Here is a 14,287-nt window from a genome sequence, read left to right as displayed (position 1 = left end):
GGCGAATTGCTTGCAGCATACGCTGGCTTCGGTGCGGCGCGCGTCTCCCACGCTGCCACTAAACGGGTAGATGCGTTGAAAAGTGCTCTGAGTCTTTTATTCGCTGCCGGTCGCTTACTGAACAAACAAAGCCTCTGTGAAGTTTCGGGGCGGAAGGCATCCCAGTTCCTCCGCGGCGGAACCAAAAGGGAAGGGTGGAAGAGCGTTGCTTTAAGGTCCCCATCTTCTGCCCCTTCTAGCTTCCTTTTGGTTAAGATCAACACACTGTGGCTGCCACCGCGTCAGCCAGCCGCGCTAAATAGCTTATTCCCACACGATGCACGGCCTTCTTCCTTGTCCGGACCCGGCGGGCGTCTCCAAAGTTTAGAGCCTTCAAATACCTCCCCTCGATGGCTTTAACAGACTTGAGGCAGGCAGAGCCACCGCCCCCGGTGAAAGAGAAAGTTCGGCCGCGGGGAACCTCAAGCTGGGGCACTCCAGTCCGCAGGCTCTGGGGAAGAGAGTGGCCTTACAGAGGCAAAGCAAATCCTGGCTACCGCAGGTCTCTCAGCGCGCACGTGCGCCCAGAATTATAATACAATATAACACGTCGTAATATCGGGTATTATACGCACCGCGTTTACCTTCCTTTAGGATTTGTATGTTGTGTTAGGGTGTGCTTATGTGTTTGTTACGACGTGCTGGGACGATGTAGCATTCCCTGGCCCATGTGCCCCGCACCTATGCGCTTACTCGACCTCAAGTCTAACAACGAAAGAACAAGCAAGCGGCAGTATCCATTTCTTAAGCCTTGCACAGAGATGGGGAGGCTCTTTCCTAAAGTCGCCCAGCAAGGAACATGGGGCATAACTTGGATTGGAACTCATAGCCTAGAGACTAGCCTACGAATTAAAGGGAGGTGTCCACCCACGCAGCCCAGAGGGGAATATATCCCTGTACCACACACCGCAGTCTCTGGAATCGCCTTGCAATATAGATTTATTTTATTACATTCTCACCATCTGGTTGAAGAGAGAGAGAGCCAGCCGGCATTCTACAACTGTCTGGCTGGGAAATCAGCCTGGACCGATCTCCAGCTCTCAGGGAAAAGATTCAACTGGTCTCCTGCCTTCCACTCCTCCTGCCCTCCCCAACAGCTTCTCCTAAAAGTCACCTTCACTGGATAGGAACAGAGAGGTTAAAGCAGTGGCTCTCAGCCTTCCTAAGGCTGCGCCCCCTGAATACAGTCTCTCACGCTGTGGTGACCAGCACCCCCTCCATAAAATTATTTTCATTGGTACTTCATAACTGTAATTTTGCTACTGTTAGAATCGTAAATATCTGCGTTTTCCGACAGTCTTAGGTGAACCCTGTGAAAGGGTCGTTCGAAACCTCCCCCCACAGGGTTGAGACCCACAGTCTGAGAACCACTGGGTTAAATTATTTACCCAAAGTCACTCAACAAGCAAAGGGTTCAGATCCAACATTCAGACTCCAGAGCCCCGATCTGATTAGTTAGGAATTCTAAGGTTTGATCCATGTCTGAGCAACAGGTTCTAGATAAGGGACTCAACTTTGGAAAGTTAGGAGCATCCTTGGGATGCAATAAAGCCCTGTATCTCTTTTCCCAAGGAGAAGGGCTCATGCAAACAAATGCAGCTTGTGCCACTTGGACTGTATTCCAGGTTCCCAACTGTAACAGCTACAGAGCCCAGGACTGGGTCCTTCACCTCTCTCCTGACCTCATCCCATCTTTGTATATCTTAAAGGAGGCAGAGGGTGGTACCCTCAGATGCTACCTCAGGACTCTTGTTTAATCAGCTCTTCAGCTGCAGAAGCCAGGGGTCACGGTTGCCCTCAGAGGATGCCCTATGAAACCCACCAACCTCAAACTTTCCCAGTGGTTTCAGGGGGGGATTTGGAACCTTCCCCCCAGCTCTCCCATTTCCAAAAAGAGGCTTACAGAGGAAAACAGGGAGCAGAACCAGTGCTCAGCCCTGGGAGGTTATTTTCAGCCCTTATACTGGACGCTTGAAGATTTTCTGTCCATGTATCCAATTTGTGGGGCAACTCCCCAAACAAATGTACTTTGTGTCTGAGTCACAAGTGTACCATAGACCCAAAAGTCCAAGAGAAAAAAATAAAAATAATATAAAAATATAAAAATAATAACCCCGCCCCAAAGGTTACAAATCGCATCTCTGGAGATAAAAAAACATCCAATCCTACCCTCAACTGGGAGGAATGAACAACCCCATCCCCACAGTCCCTTGTTCAGCTCTTGCAACTTTGTCAAGCTGGGCCTGGGGTTCCTACAATGGCTAAGTATGGGTGAAGAGATTTCTTCTTCCTTTAATCTTTTTAAACCTTTCTTTTATTTTTTCTTTAAGGAACTTTTTTTTGTGTGTGTGGCTTTTCCAGAGGAAAAAGTATGCATTAGACTTGTCATCAGAGGATGGCAAGGGTGTCACCCAAGAAGGTTCTTCACTCCATCATCCTAGGCCTCCTGGCTTAGTTGGGGTGGACCAAGCTTAATTTACAGATCAGCCTCTGGATCTTGGGGGCTATCGTGGGCAATTCCACTTGGGAACTCTCGCTAGGTGATCTTAGAGTCTCTACCCCAGGCCACCAAAGGACCCTGAATCCTGCAGAGTTCTGAGAAGAGACCAAGGTGACCGAGGACCTTCATGCTCACCACCACCACTACCACCATTCTACCTCTTCTCCCCTCCCATCTCTGCTTCATTCCAGCTCCAGGGTTGGGATGGAAGAGCAGAGGACCAAAAAGTAACTGGAAATTTCAAGAGAGAGTGGAACTTTTGAGGTCTTGAAGAAAGGAGATACTTAACAGAATCTAGACCCGGGTTTCCATAAGATCAGATTTTGACTATGGGGCAAATCCAGAATATTTAGAAAATTCCTCGTTACTTATAGATAATTGGCTAAATTGACAAATTCAGTCAGGGAGTTCAAGTGATACCTGAGGGGGAAACCATCCTGCCCTTGAGGCCAGTTCATGCCATGCTAAAGGAGTTGATTCTAAAGAAGTTGGATTTTTCCTTTTGTTTTAATTCAAAAAATGCGGTGAGTTTAAGATGGAATTTCCAGTGGGTGCTGGTGGTCCCTCGTCTCAGCCAAGTCCCCAGAAGCAAATCCCTGGGTGTTCAGCGGGGTCCCCACAGTGGAAGGGAGAGGGTCTGGGGAGTGCAAATGGGGCGGTAAGCACCCTGCAAGGTGACGTAAGTGGCGCTGATGAAAGCTGCCCACTCCATCAAGGGGTCCGCCCGGCAACGTGGGCCGCAGGGAATGCCTCACACACTCCGAGTCAGGCCCAGACACCTTCAGAAATGTTTTTCTGAGCGCCCTCCCCATGATGGCGACAGCAGCCTTGGCGAAGCTGAGAGACTGGCCCCAGAGCCCCCCACCCCTACCCCTCCCTGCTTGGCCTTGTTTTTGCTTTTCTTCCCAACAGCAGTTTGTGTGACTCCTGGGGACAGGAGCCAGCCTGCAGCTGTGACCACAGACATGTTAAAGAACTGCGCAGGCGAGAATCAAGAATCTGGCAGGAAGAGTCACCAGGGGTCTCTCCCACCAATCCTGGGGACGGGGACTCCCGGTAGTAGAGAGTTGTCCCAGTCACTCCTGGGTCTGCAGGGCCCCTGGAGGGACCTGAAACTTTACAACCAAAGAATTCGTCTTTAGCGATGCTTGCTTTCCTGGCCAGCCAGGCCAATCTCTCAGTACCTGCCAGGTGTCTCAACTCAGCCCTAAATGATAACCAGGAGACATCTAACATCTCCGAAAGCCTTAGGTTCCTGAGCTTGACATTGTACCAGCCCCCACCCACCCGTTTTACAGATATGGCTTTGGGAACTGCACTAGTGCATGCTGGGGTGGGCTGAATGTGACTGCCTGGCTGGAGCTGTTGTGGGGCAGGATGCCTGCTGCATGCAAGGCCCCAATTTCACCAAGATCTGAGTTCTCCCAACAGCCGGAAGAAGTTACCTTCGTCCCCTCATCTCCTCCCTAGTCAGGAATCTAAAGCTAGACCAATAGGAATATTTGCACCCAAGCAGGTAATTGGCACCCACTGGGGCATCCCACACCCATGTCAGTTTACTCTGGGACCTGGGGGAAAGGGATTTGCTTGTGATCCTACTTAAGACCTTAGCATCACTAAGAAGTTAGGTGAGATGTAAAAACACCAAAGAAAGGCCACACCAGAGGCAGAAACCATGCCAGACAAGTCATAGCTTTGGTGTCATTACAGAGAGACAATTGCCCTTGGTTAGGCTGCAAACTTGGATCTTGGAAGGGTGATATCTGGTTCCCCGCCAGCCTTTGGCCACTACACCACCAGTCAATGTATAACAAATAGAGAGAGAAAAGAAGAGGGGGTGTAAAGAAAGAACTTGGGGTGAGGGTAAAATATCTTGGAAATAATACACCAAGAGGAGGAAACAGGACAGTTTATCTGCACCCCCAGCCCTCGCTGCATGCCTGTTTAAAACCCCTAAGTAATTTTAGATCCTGTCTTCAGTTAATATATCTCTCTCCCTTTCCCTAAGGCTGACAGGGAAGCATCAGGGCTGCAAGAGTCATTGGAAAAGGGTCTTTAAGAGTTTCCACATTGTTTAGCTACACAAAAGTGTTTGTGGTTCCCGGGGACCCTTCCCCTCCCCCACCCCTTCTCCAACTCATTTCGCATCAGAACTGCAATTGTTTGAGGGGGTCTGAGCCACATAAATCCTGCTTCCAGATTAATCTCCCTGCTCGATTGCTCTGGGGGTAGTGATTTTTTTTCTGGAGGGGGGTCTTTAAAGAGGGCACAGTGCAGAGATTTATTAACAAGGAAAAATGGTTTATTTTTATAGCTGACCTTCTAAATGTGGGGGTGGGAATGAGTCAAGGAAGGGAAGGAACTTAGTGGCTCGGAGGGCTTGGTTTTGGGGTGCTGTTCAAGATTCCTGCTGAGGGTTTGAACTTTTCTCTTGGTTATGCTTGGCTGGGCCAAGAGTCAAGGGAAAGGTCGGAGGGACTAAGCCAAAATGTGCTGTGTGGGACTGTCGATGGTGTGTGTGTGTGTGTGTGTGTGTGTGTGTGTGTGTGTGTGTACCAGTGGACAAGCCTCTTCAATGTCCGGAAGCCAGGGATTGATATCCCCTCCCCCACAACTGACTATGATCTTTGGGCCAAATGGAGGGTGGGTGTAGACACACTATGTGCACAAATTTTTTCTGTAGACAAAATCCACAGTTTCCCATGGAGCCCACTAATGGAGCAAAATGTAAAATTGGTTCCTTTGGCTGACCCAAACCTTTGGAGAGGGGTGTACGCTCACCTAAGCTTTTGACCTTTTAGCTGGGTCTGACACTACAGTGCTGCACTCTAGAGCTCTCTGTAACCAGTTCTGGACACATTTTAGACTCCTGAGAGGGTTATCAGGGATACCCACTCAAGAAGCAAAGGGCCGTGATGTGACTTTGAGTCTGGGACTGGCCTTCTGATCTTGAACCCTTGGATGGATCTCTTAGGGACTCATTTTCCTTCAGACCTTTGTTTGGAGACCGGGTGTCATCTTAGGAGTTCACGGTGGCCTCCAACTTTCTGCATTAGCCGCCCCCCCCTCCCAGAGTGGGAGCGTTTGGAACATGGGAGATGACATCAGCAAACTCTTGGAAGGATGTGTTTTAAGGTCACATAGATGAAGTCCTTGTCACAGATGACTGCCTTGGAGTGCCCAGGGACCTGTACACTGTCCATAATGATTCCTCTTTGTATCGGGTGGATGCCTTTTTTTTTTTTAAATGATTTTCCTTGAAAAACAATTTAAATTCTAAGGTGATTTTTGCAGCAACCTGGAGGTCCTGGGCAGGTGAAGGCATCCCGTTTAAAGCAAACAGACGGAGCTTAAACTCTGGGCTCTGAGTGTCCCAGAAAAGGACCCCAGCGAGCCAGGAGGCTGTCTTGGCAGTCACACTGGTCAGGGCCGCCTGGTGTTTCCCCCGCGAGCAGAGCGGGGTGAGAGGGCGAGAGAGGAGAGTTCCCTTTGATTGTGGGCACAGACTGTCCGGCTCCGTGGCGTCTGTCTGTCTGCGCATCTGCTCCCGGGTCCCTCTGCCCCCAGTGAACTCTGTGCGGGGGCCCAACGCAAAGCAGAAAGCAGACCCCAGGGCTCAAGCACGGGAATGCAGTGCGGGCCACTCTCTGGCGGGACCTGGTAGAGGTCTTGGACGTTTGAGCCTCAAGTAGGCTGAAACTATGAAAGGCCTCGCGGGAGGGGAGCGTTTAGGGACTTCTGCGAACCCACAAGCTCCGGCTTCCTGAATGTCTCCCCCCCCCCCCCCCCCGGGTGTCAGGACACCTGCTCAGAGCCTGAGCCAGCCGCGTCCCTCACCAGTTGGAACCTACCTGGGATTCCTCCCAGGGAAACACGCACTCTGTTCAATCTCTCCAGACAGTATCAACGCTTTCTTTAAAGATAAATTAGTCACCCAAAAGAAGGCTCTATTTCATAATGATCACTCAATTTCGCATCACATTAAACTAATGACAATCTATTTTCTCTGAAAATTCTAGTCTCCCTGTGGAGGAGGCTAGGACCAGAGACTTAAGGCAATCTACCCAGTAGTTAGGAGGAGACACGACGAACCCCAATCCACTGGCATTAGATTCAAAACTCTTATCACAGGACTGCTGCACCACCAGAGCAGGTCTTTACAAGAGCACCCCTTTGGACAGGAGACACCCCGATAAACACTGTAGTTTCACGGTGAGACAGGAGTGCACACCACGTCAGCAGATGGCTCAGACACATGAGCTCCTGACAGGTGAGGTGTGTGCATCTCATACGGTTTCTACTTTCTTGCAACTTAGAGTGCACAAGCCGGTGCCCTCTTCTCTGAAACGGAGAGAGCATCCTCCCACCCTATGAAGCCCCTGTGGGATGGTACCCATTCTGGGTATACCTGTCGTTGCTCCCACTCCCTCCTCCCTGCCCTAGGGTGGGTGTCCCTGAAATAATAGATTTGTGCCTACCAGCGTGGGTAAGAAAGGAACAAACTGACCCGGGCTGCCCAAGGCTCCCCACCCACCTGGTGACTTACCTGGTGGTGACCTGATGAACACTTGACTGCGCTCAGAGCTTAAGCGTTGACGAGCACGCACCGGGGCTCGAACCCCTCCATCAGACCGACTTCGGCCGATAAGCAGGAGGGGAGGGCAGCGGCCTGCCTGGGCAGCTGGGGCCAGTTGGTCCGAGCTCCCGGGGGCCGGCTGCCTGCCAGCGGTGCTCAGGACAGCGACGAGATGCCTGGCCAGGCCGTTCTGGTTACAATCACCTCACACACCGCCGCATTCCGCCCCCACCCCATCCTTACCCAGAGTCTGAAGTCACACCTTCTCAGGCCGCGGAGCTTCGTCGGGCTTGGGGGCGATGAGTGAAGGCGAGGTTGTTAATCCGCAGCGAGCAGGCAGGTCCCTACAAAGGAATATTTTTGATGGCGGTGGGGTGGGGGTAACACCCACCAATCTTGAGTAGGTCCGCCGCCCCTCCCTTATCGACCAGGAATTAATTTTTCTACTCAATTAATGGGGACGGTTGTGTTTTTCATTATTTTCCACACGGGCTTTTCTCTCTTAGATGTAATTAAGAGGAAGAAAAAAGGTTAATTTCATCTGTTTGGAAATGTTTTATCCATTGCATTAAAAGCTTCAGAACTGGGAGTTTTAATCATTTTTTTCAAAGTCTTTGGAGGTGATGCCTTATATTGCACACAAATAGTCACAGATTTGTGTCCTGTTCTTGGTCAATAGTTGGTGCGACACTTGTCTTAAGTGGGACTCTATATTTTCACCCAGGTTCAAGGTGGGTCTGTGGTAAAAGGTGAGCAGAAGTCTGACCCTGATCAGAGAGGGTGGGGAGCCCCCACTAGCTTGTCCTGGAAAGTAGTCTGTCACCCAGAGGGTAACACACTGGACCCTCTTCAAATGGTCTCATTTCCTCCGTGTTTGGGGCACGCTTTGTGCCAGGCAAGAACTGCAAATGCAACCCTGGAAAGGCATTTTCTTGTCTGGCCCTGGAGGGAGGCTCTAGCTATGATGATACCCAAATATTCTGCAGTAACTGCTATCAGACTGTATTTCTCTGCTGGCCTGGAGACTCAGAGGGGTCACCTTGTTCCTCTCCTCTCTCTCTCTCTCTCTCTCTCTCTCTCTCTCTCTCTCTCTCTCTCTCTCTCTCTCTCTCTGAGTCTATTTTCCTCTCAGGAGCCCTGGGCTGGAGCCGGGCTCTGGGGTCATGGAGGCTGTGTGGGTCCTCCCCTCATCTGGAGAGCAGGGCCCAGGATCTTCAGAGCAATTAACCTCACCCACCCTCTCCTTACCAGTTTCCTTAAATAAATGTGACAGACGTGAGCCTAATGATCCGTAGGGGAAGATCTATATGCTTCAGGGCCCTAACACATGGCTGCCCCCCTCCCCAGGTCGCCAGGCAGACGGACTTCAAAGCACAGAGGGTTGGTGCCATTCAGGGCTTCCTGGCTTGCAGGAAACAAACAAGCAATCAGCCCGGTTATTTAGATGATAACAACCACAGACAATCGCACTAATGATGATGATGGTGTTGGTGATGGTGGTGATGATGATAATAATGATGATGCTGATGCTGGTGAGGGGGTGGTTAGAGGTGACTATGGTGATTGTAGTGATGATGGTGGTGGTGGTGGTTATGGTGATGCTGCTGATGGTAATGATGATGGTGTTATTCTTTTTTAACACCAGTTGTCAGGTTCTAAGCTAGGGAGCTTTATAGGCAAGAATTCACCCCTTCTTTGCAAAGTCCAGGGAAGGGGCAATCATTTGGCATCCTCCTTTTAAGACTAAGCACGGCTAAAGTCAAATATCTATACCTTTGGAGCTGGTTATGGTAAAGTGAGTTCTGGCCCAGATCCACCAGGCTTTTAAAACAATACTATAATCGGATTGAAAACAAAATTTTAATGTACATGATCGGTTGAAAAAAAAAAAAACAATTGAACAAACAAAACCCAGAAAGCTAAGCAAGGTGGTATAGGCCTGGAACCCCAGGGAGTCACTACTCTAAGGCCAGCTTGGGCTACAGGCAGAAGCCCTGTCCCCCAAAACAGGAGAGATGGAACAGGCAAAGGAAGATGCAGTGACCCCCAATCTCTACTGCCCTCACAAGTCCCCATAACCAACAATGTATGGGGTTTGTGAGTCTGTGTTCTTCTCATTTACAAAGGAACCCAGGAGGAACCCTGTTCTTTGCATTATTATTTCAGACACTCGGCAGGATAGGTGTTTTTTGCAAATGTACAGAGAAGCAAGGGGCTTGGTAAAGCTGTTTTGCTGGGGACAGTGCGGGGAGGGGGGCAAGTTTTACACATAGTAGGGGCTTAGCAACAGAAGGTGAGAACAGCAAGGAGGGAGGGAGGGGAGGAAGGAGGGGAGGAGGGTGGGAGAGAGAGGGGGAGAGAGAGAGGGAGAGAAAGAGGGAGAGAGGCGCAGAGATATCAGAGAACCCAGACATCTGTCGCATTCCTATGGGAGATAGCGGATGTTCCAGGGACAGAGTGGCTCATCTTCTCTTGGCACGGGTGACACCAGCTTGTATTTCAGGGCACACTTTTAAAGCCTTAAATGGTCTCCCTCGGTGAGGGGCAGAGCCAAATTCACTGTGAGTTTAGCATGGAGGGGCAGGAAAGCCTTTGGGCCCTGAACAGCAGGACAGGACACAGACAGCCTTGCCTATTTTGGTCCTTGTGTGTGCTCCTTTGCCAGGATACAGGAGGGTGTTGGGAGAGAGCGTGCCTCACCCCAGTGCACGTCCCTCCTTGCCCCCCACACCTTGTGACTTCACAGTTCTGAGTGGTTCCCTCTGAGGTGTTTTACTTCCAACAATGGTGGAGAATTTATTTTTTCTCAAATGCTAAACAGGATGTTTTCTTAAATCTGGGATGCTCCAGGTACCAGGTAGAAGCTCCCCCCACTCCACCCCGGGCTGTGCAGGTGGCTTGTGGGCTTTTCAGGGGAACTTCAGAATCACTGTGGAGCAATTGGAGTGGATGGAACAGAATGGCAAAGCCTGTGGGTTCAAGGAGGAGGAAGCCACTATGACCTTGAGAAACCCAGATTCCAGCAGGAAGAACAACTCCCCTCAGTGTTCTGGTGTCTCTTTGATTGCCCATTTCCCATCATGCAGATCACCTGCATTTCTTTCTGCCTTCTTCTGTCCCCCTTCCCTCCCTCCCTCCCTCCCTCTGTCTGTCTGTCCATCTGTCTCTCTTCTGTCTGTCCATCTGTCTCTCTTCTGTCTGTCTCTCTCTCATTTCCCACTTTATCCCTCTGCCCTCTATAGCCCCCTCCCCCTTCCCCATCCCTCCCTTTCCCCCCTCTCTCTTTAGATCTCTGTTATTTTGGGGAGGGAAAATTATAATGAGAAATGCATGCCAAGTCTCTGGGGCCTCCCAATTCAAAGGATTTTGGGAAAGGGCCCTCAACAGAGACAGCAAGTTCCGTTGACAACAGGAGGGGGGCAGAGTGCAAATTGAAGCCATCCCACCCCTGGCATTTTGCAGTTTATATTAGAGGTCCATGCATGCCTGTTTCATGTCTAGAAGAGTTTTCTAAAGAAATAATCAGAACCACAGGCAAATATTTTATCTACAAGAATGTTCGCACCACCAAGGCATCTAATAACAAAAAAAGCTAGGTACTTAGAGGCCTCAAAATAAGAGGCGGGTACAATTATAGTCTGTGTAGAGATGGAATACTATGCAGCCACCAAAAGTCCAGTCTTCCATCTTCCATGAGAAAAATCAGTGAGAGAGAGTATGTAGTTTGGGGATTCCTTCTGTTGAAAGTGTGTGTGTGTGTGTGTTTGTATGTGTGTGTGTACATGAGTTTGTGGCACATACACATTAACATGATAGTGGATAAATCAAGATGCTAAAATATGCAGGATGCCAATGCTGAGAAATAGAATGGGAGAGAGTTTGGGAGGTTTGGGCCCAGAGTTGAGACAGGGAGAGAGAGGAAAAGAGACATACATACAGACTATGTATATATATGTAGAGAGAGAGATGGACCGAGATAGAGAGAGAGAGCAGAGGTAGAGAGACAGAGACAGACAAAGACAGACAGACAGAAAGACAGAGACAGAGAGATGCAGAGAGACAGAGAGCATAGATAGACAGGAAGAAACAGACAGACAGACTGACAGAGACAGAGAGATAGACAGAGACAGAGAAACAAACAGAAAGACAGAGACAGATGCAGAGAGACAGAGAACAGAGATAGACAGGGAGAAACAGCAGGCTGACAGAGATAGAAAGACAGACAGAGATGCAGAGAGATAGAACAGAGGTAGAGAGACAGAGACAGACAGACAGAGAGAGAGAGAGAGACAGACCAAGAGTCAGTCAGACAGAGAAGCAGAGAGATTAGAGAGTCAGGGAGAGAGGGAGAGAGAGAGAGAGAGAGAGAGAGAGAGAGAGAGAGAGAGAGAGAGAGAGAGAGAGAGAGAGAAGCAGAGACACAGAGAGAGAGAGACAGACAGACAGAGAAACAGAGATAGACAGAGACAGACACAGAGAGACAGACAGACAGAGAAGCAGAGAGATAGAGTGTCAGGGAGAGAGAAAGAGAGAGAGAGAAAGAGAGAAAGAGAGAAGCAGAGACACACAGAGAGAGACAGACAGAGAAACAGAGGCAGACACAGAGAGACAGAGTCAGAGACACAGAAACAGAGAGCAGAGGCAGATAGAAAGCTCAGGCCCCACCTGTGAAAGGCTCCAAGGTTCATACAGGAGCCCCTTGAGGACCTCTTACATTCAAACCATAGCAACAAGTGACACAGCTCTCTAGGTTTTGTTGTTTGCTCTTTTATTTTTTAGTATAAATGTGGGCTCATGATAAAGACAGAGCCCCATTTGTTTGCTATGTAGTGTGGCATCAAAGCAGCCGTGTGGCAAAGGCCCTTGGTTCTGTACCACTAACCTGACAGGAGCTCTGACAGAGAAACAGGGTGCTGTCTGCCCAGCACCAACATTTGGGGGTGAGCTTTGGCAGCAAGAAGCTATGCAAGAGGCCAGGAGTTAAGAAAAGTTTATCGCCCTTTGGAAAGGGTCTTTGGGCCCGGGGGACATTTGGTTGCTATTACAAACGAACGAATCCAGCTGCAGTGGGAAAATGGCCAAGTTGGGTGTTTCAGTGGAGAAAAGCCCAAGGGCCCTAGGCTAAGTAATTACAGAAGCCTGGAAGCCTTCCCACAGGGAGGCTGAGTCCTGAGGTAGAGGGGCTGAAGGCACCACCAGCCAATGTATTTATTCATTCCAGGCTACTACACATCACAGCAGGAAACAAATTATGTATGTACTATCTCATTTAACCATGCGAGCAATGCATCTCATTTAACCACGTGAGCAATGACATGCTGCAGTGAGCGTGTCCCCTCCACAGGAGCTGGATAGAAACCACAGCCAGGGCAGATGTAATTGCTGAGAGTATCCCGGGCTCTGAATTCTGTGTGCTGAGCAAGAATCTTCAAACATTTTATTTAATCCATGTGCATTTGTTACACTTCTTGTGGTTGCAATAAGATGCCTGGCAGAGACGCTCAGAGGAGGAAGGATTTGAACTCACAGCTTCAAACTGCTCTGTCCAATACTGTTTGGTTCTATCAGCTTGAGCAGAATGTCATGGCACTGGGTCTGCCCTCTACTTACTGACAGACAAGAAACAGAGATGAGGGGAGAGAGGACAGGGCTCAAGAGGAGATGTAGCCCCAAGGATGTTACCCAGTGACATACCTGTGTCAGCTAGATTCCACCTCCCTCCTTCCTCTTCCTTCCTCCCTCCTCCCACTTCCCTCCTCCCTTCTCCCTCCCACTTCCCTCCTCCCTCCTCTCACCTCCCACTTCCCTCATCCCTCATCCCTCATCCTCCCTCCTCCCATCTCCCTCCTCCCATCAGATTAGCAACCCACCTTGGGGCTAAGCCCCAGGTAGATCGCAGCACTCAGGATCCAGTCACTTCTTGAAAGCTCATCACCTGAAAGTTCAGAGCTCCTTCTTCTTTCTCCCTTGAGGCTTTAGGGGACCTGCATATTCAAAACACACCACCTCCTACTTTTAAAGACTCATACTTCAGAATTTGACAAGATAACTGTCACATTTATTTTGCTGAGAATAAGTCGTAAATGAGTTTATTTTAAAGTAACTCTTTCATATACACACACATAACCACTTATCAATTGAAGAAAAATTGCATATTGATGACATGTATTCATTTACCTTTTTTTTTTTTTTCTTTTTTTTGGATTTTCAAGACAGGGTTTCTCTGTATAGCTCTGGCTGTCCTGGAGCTCACTTTGTAGACCAGGCTGGCCTCGAACTCAGAAATCCGCCTGCCTCTGCTGGGATTAAAGGTGTGCACTACCACGCCCAGCTCATTTACCTTAAAATAGAGAATTGAATTAAGCTAAATACTGGATAATGCAATCCATAGGACATCTCTCATGTTTTTCAGAACTGATCAATATTTTGATTTTATTCTTGTCAGTGCTGAGTGACCTGACAGGGTCTCAAATAGTCTGGGCTAGCCTCAGACTCACTAAGTAGGGAACTCCTGATCCGACTGACTACCTCCGAAGCACAGATGACACCTGTGCAGTACCACCCTGTTCTTGCTGTGCTGGAGTTTGAAGCCTGGGTTTCCTGGATGCTAATGATCAGTGTACCCAGTCTACAGCACACTGGGAGCCTCTAAACATCAGAACCGCCCTCATTTTATAGATGGGAATGGGAATCAAGAGCCATTCCTCCTAAACACTCAAGACAGTGACGCAGGCTGGGGCCACTTTCCAGCTACGGTCAGAGCCTGACCACCAGCCTGACCCAGCCAGATATTTTTGTCACTCAAACCCTCATATGTGCACTCACAGGTATATGATGTGTATGAATGATCTCAAGTGAGTATGTGGGTGTGTTCACATGTATGTGCGTATGTGCCTATGCATGCATATGTGTATGCATATGTATGTATACATGTGTGTGCATATGTGTGAATGTGTGCAAATGTATGTGTTCATGTGTGTGTACATTACTTGTGCATCTGCATATGTGTGTACTCATGTATGTGTGCATGTGCCTGTGTGTGCATATGTGTTCATGTGTATGTGTGTGTATGTATGCATATGTATGTGTGTGCATGTGCATGCATATGTGTGTGTGCCCTAGTGTGCATATGTGTGAGTGTGTGCTTATGTATATGTGCACATGTGTGCATA

General features: G+C 49.1%; 1 protein-coding gene across 1 annotated transcript in view; it reads right to left on the bottom strand.

The window, feature by feature from the left end:
• Nucleotides 1-7,167, bottom strand: part of Tbx5 (T-box transcription factor 5) — an 86,899-nt gene extending 79,732 nt beyond the window's left edge. The window contains exon 1 of the mRNA XM_029478102.2: nucleotides 7,086-7,167. The gene's annotated coding sequence lies outside the window, so the exon portion shown is untranslated. The remainder of the gene's footprint in view (nucleotides 1-7,085) is intronic.
• Between the last annotated feature and the right edge of the window lie 7,120 nt (nucleotides 7,168-14,287).

The sequence above is a fragment of the Mus caroli genome, unplaced genomic scaffold, assembly GCF_978045245.1.
Source record: "Mus caroli unplaced genomic scaffold, Mus_caroli_1 scaffold_4, whole genome shotgun sequence".
In the NCBI taxonomy this organism is placed as follows: domain Eukaryota; kingdom Metazoa; phylum Chordata; class Mammalia; order Rodentia; family Muridae; genus Mus; species Mus caroli.
This window is presented reverse-complemented; position numbering and strand designations above follow the sequence as displayed.